This window comes from Dromiciops gliroides, chromosome 3 (assembly GCF_019393635.1).
Source record: "Dromiciops gliroides isolate mDroGli1 chromosome 3, mDroGli1.pri, whole genome shotgun sequence".
NCBI lineage: Eukaryota > Metazoa > Chordata > Mammalia > Microbiotheria > Microbiotheriidae > Dromiciops > Dromiciops gliroides.
In genome coordinates, this window is record NC_057863.1 from 403,957,446 (window position 1) to 403,962,098 (window position 4,653).

Genomic DNA, 4,653 nt, shown 5'->3' on the forward strand with positions numbered 1-4,653 from the left:
ACAGAAAAGGAGGATGAAAGAGTACGTTGAGGGGCAGCTAGGTGGCGCAGTGGAAAGAACACCGGCCCTGGAGTCAGGAGTACCTGAGTTCAAATGCGGCCTCAGATACTTGACACTTACTAGCTGTGTGACCCTGGGCAAGTCACTTAATCCCAATTGCCTCACTTAAAAAAAAAAGAGTACGTTGAATTTTGTTATGTGCTCAAATAAACAAGGCCGACTGTAATAAAGACTCATGGAATGGATTCATAGGCAAGCTTCTTTTCCATTTTTTTCTTTGCATATGGAAATAGTCGTGTTCGTTGACTTTGGCAAGTTTATAATAAAATAAAATTAGAATACAAATAATTTTGGGAAGAGGTGTGAAATCTAGAACGGCCTTATGTATGTAGAAGGTGATGCCTGGGCTAAGTCCTGAAGCAAACAAGAAATGCTAAGGGTGGGAGATGAAGAGGGAGTGCTCTGCAGGCATGGGAGAAAGCCAGTGCAAAGGCCCAGAGAGAGGAGCTGGAGCGTGTCCTGAGTGAGTAACGGGGAAAAGGCCAATTCGGCTGACCTCTACAGAGTGCAGGAAGAGAATTAATACCAGTGGAATAAGTCTGGCGCCAGACTGTGAAGAGCTTTCAGTACCAGCGAAGGTGTTTCTATTTTATCCCGGGCCAAAAAGAAGCCACTGGAGTCGACGTGGTCAGGAAAAGCGTTTGGCAAGTGGATGGACGCACGGAGAGGGGAGACACGAAGCAGGAGGCTACTGCAATTGTCCAGGCCGGAGACGATGCCCGGGGTTCGGACCGTGCCCGGTTCTGAGGCTGGGGAAAGTTGTGGGGAAAGTCTGGATGGAAGAGGTGTGTCTTGAGCTGGGACGGATTCGGAAATGTGAAGAGAAGGGAGGCGAATGGAGAACCGGCATCATTGGAAATTTAGGACGGGCCGGGTAGGAAAATACAAACGAAAACGAAACCAACAAAAGAGTATAAAGAATCTGCTCTCGCCCCCAGTGGGTCGAGATGGGGATGAGGAAAGGGCAACGTTGCACCAAGTCGCTCGTTTCCAGGTCCAAGTTCCAAGTTGCTAGGAATGTTTGTTAGATGGGTGTCTCCGGGAGGCTGCGTGACGTCACAAAAAGGGAGGCAATATGCAGATGAGGAAACGAGGGGCTCGTTTTCCACGGTTTTCTGGGGTCTAAAAGACATAGATTTGGAAGGTTTGAGAGTAGTGGGTGTGCTGCTTTGGTTTGCGATTATAGAGTCCGTTGTGAATGTGGAAGGTCTTGTTGGATGTGGGTGAAGTGGAAGTGTTGTGGGTATTTGTCACCTGTGAAATGTGTGCGTGTGGTGAGGGAGTGGTCGCGCGTGAGTTACCGTAGCATACTTACCTGGCAGGGGTGATTCCATGATCACGAAGGTGGTTTCCCCCAGAGCGAGGCTTATCCATTGCACTCCGGATGGGCTGACCCCTGCGATTTCCCCAAATGCGGGAAACTCGACTGCATAATTTGTGGTAGTGGGGGACTGCGTTCGCGCTCTCCCCTGATATTTAAGTTCATAAAAATAAGATTTGTTTTAAAAAACTCAGGAGAAAGATAGTTAATGCTGGCGATTATAATTAACTTTCAGTTACGTAGTAACTACGTAGCTGTTTTTTCCTTAGCCCATCTCTTACGTGTTGTTGTAAGTTTTCGCTATGTGGATTTTTTTTTTTTTTTGCAGGGCAATGGGGGTTAAGTGAGTGGCCCAGGGTCACACAGCTAGTAGGTGTCAAGTGTCTGAGGCCGGAATTGAACTCAAGTACTCCTGAATCCAGGGCTGGTGCTTATCCACTGCGCCACCTAGCCGCCCCCATTATATGTATTTCTTTTCACGTTTGTAATGTGCCTGTTTCTTGTGAACTAAATAAGTGTTTTGTTAAATGATGCCACGTGGGACTCCTGGTAGGCTTATATTTCAGGGAAAAGGGGACTAACATGTACGAAGATATTCATAGCAGCTAGCAGCTCTCTTTGTGGCGGCTAAAAGTTGAAAATCGAGAGAATGCCCATCAATGGGGGAAATGGCCGAACAAGTTGTGGTTATATGTATGTGAAGAAACACTGTTGTGCTGGAGGAAATGATGAGCAGGCAGTGTTGCTCGGTGAGGTAAGCAGAACCAGGAGAGCATTGTGTGGTGATCAACTGTGATGGGTCTTGATTCTTCTCAGCAGCACAATGATCAAAAACAATTCCAAAGAATTCGTGATGGAAGGTGTTCTCAGCATCCAGAAAAAGGAATTGTGGATTCTGGATGCAGATTGAACCATACTGTTTCTACTTTTGTTTTGTTTTTTTTTGAGGTTTCCCCCTTTTTTAAAATTCTTCTTTCACAGCATGAATAATACAGAAATATTTTTTATGAGATTGTACATGTATAACCTATAACAGATGGCTTTCTGTCTTGGGGAGGGAGAAAAATTTGGAACTAAAAATATTATGAGGTGGTGGTGCAGTGGATAGAGCACCGGCCCTGGAGTCAGGAGGACCTGAGTTCAAATCCGACCTAAGACACTTAACACTTACTAGCTGTGTGACCCTGGGCAAGTCACTTAACCCCAATTGCCTCACTAAAATAAAAAGAAAAAAGAAATATCAACTATTCAAAGAATGCTAATCTGAGAGACAATTATTGGATATATACTAGTTGAACATGTAGCAAGCTTTTGTGCTGTCCAAAATGTACACCATACTGCTGTTTCCATGTCCTTTTCCATTAGGATCACATCTTAAACAAGACCATTCCACTGGGACAAAAGATTTATGTTTAATGCCATTTAGAAAGCAATATTTTGCCGATATTTCTGAATATTCTATGACCCCTCATTCCGAATTCAAAGGAAATGAGTAGGAAAAATAAATTATCTGAATGCAAACAGAACTAAAGCTTCAAGATGCCTGTTTTATTTTTTTTTTAATAAATAAATAAAAGTGGTAGTATAGTTATCCCTTCCACATTTCCAGTGTTACAGGCTCCTCGATCTGGAAAATCCATGCAAAATGTTTGGCCTTTCCTTCGTACTAGAAAACCCTTAACTATTATGGTATTAAAAGATAAAATGTTTTTTTAATTGCACAATATTATACATATATTTTACGTATTTCTGAATTTCTAAACTTTTTATTTTGTCATCTGCTGGCCTTCAAGAATTGTCTGTGGCTTCCAGAAAACTCTCCAAAACTTCCCGTTTAATTTCTTATGCCAACCAAAAGATACATTGAAACATCGAGGGGGAAAAGATAACTATTATATTTTGTTTGTCCAAAAGTTGGTCTAGTTTTGCAATATTAATAGCTGGTAAAAGAATAAAAATTAAAAATAAATATATTAATTGCTGGTATTCTCTTGAATATCTTTTATGAGCAACATTGCCAGACTGGTTGGCAGTGTGTTAAGACACTGCCCTCAAGTTATGAACAAATACCTGAGAATCAGCTTGAAAGACCCAGCCAATAGAGGTAAAGATCAAATAATGTTAAGTGAATAAAACATGCTATTCATAGACTAGTATATGTCACTGAAATGGTTTTGAAAACACCAAATAAATATACCTATTAAAACAAAACTATACCTCTAAATTACTTCAATTCTGAACTATAGGAAAACTGATATAATCTTTATTTTCTTCATAGAAAAGAAAAAGGAGGGGCAGCTAGGTGGCACAGTGGATAAAGCACCGGCCCTGGATTCAGGAGGACCTGAGTTCAAGTCCGACCTCAGACACTTGACACGTACTAGCTGTGTAACCCTGGGCAAGTCACTTAACCCTCATTGCCCACAAAAAAGAAAAAGAAAAGAAAAAGGAAGCAAGAAGCCAGAGCTGAGAAACACAGAAGGTAACCAAGGGGCCAAAATAGCATTCAGCTATTTTGGTCTTTGTACCAGCAACTCTTACAGCCATGGAACAACGTAACATATCCACTTCCATTTGGGAAAAACTGTTGTTTTTGTTTTGTTTTGTTTATATTCAGGCTTTTTCATGCATAGCCATAACATTGTACTGTTTTTATCTGAGGAGTTGTCTGTCTTGACAAATATATTTCATTATGAGATCCATACCTTTTATTGTTTTGTTTTTTGGTTTTTTGAGGGCAATGAGGGTTAAGTGACTTGCCCAGGGTCACACAGCTAGTACATGTCAAGTGTCTGAGGCTGGATTTGAACTCAGGTCCTCCTGAATCCAGGGCCGGTGCTCTATCCACTGCGCCATCTAGCTGCCCCTCAATATGAGATCTAAAAGGTATGGATCGGGGCAGCTAGGTGGCACAGTGGATAAAGCACCGGCCTTGGATTCAGGAGGACCTGAGTTCAAATCCGGCCTCAGACACTTGACATGTACTAGCTGTGTGACCCTGGGCAAGTCACTTAACCCCCATTGCCTCACCAAAAAAATAAAAAGATCTCATATTGCTCTATTACATTTCCAATATCCTTAATCTTAAAAGTGATGAGCACCTTGAGGACAGTACTTAATTCACATTCTTAACTAAATACATCTGGATATGGACTGGAAGGTGTTTCAGAGATACTTGGTATACAATGTTCTTTTGCCTTTTCACATCCAGGAGTCCCCAGTGGCCTCCACAGGCCTAGCCTGGCCTGGCCCTCAACTTTATTCTGCTCCTT

The 4,653-nt window shown here is 42.1% G+C and overlaps 1 non-coding gene across 1 annotated transcript; it reads left to right on the forward strand.

The window, feature by feature from the left end:
- The first annotated feature begins 1,367 nt into the window (after positions 1-1,367).
- Positions 1,368-1,532, forward strand: LOC122752256. Its single transcript, XR_006356038.1, has one exon. It is a non-coding gene; the product is annotated as a U1 spliceosomal RNA (small nuclear RNA).
- The last annotated feature ends 3,121 nt before the right edge of the window (positions 1,533-4,653 follow it).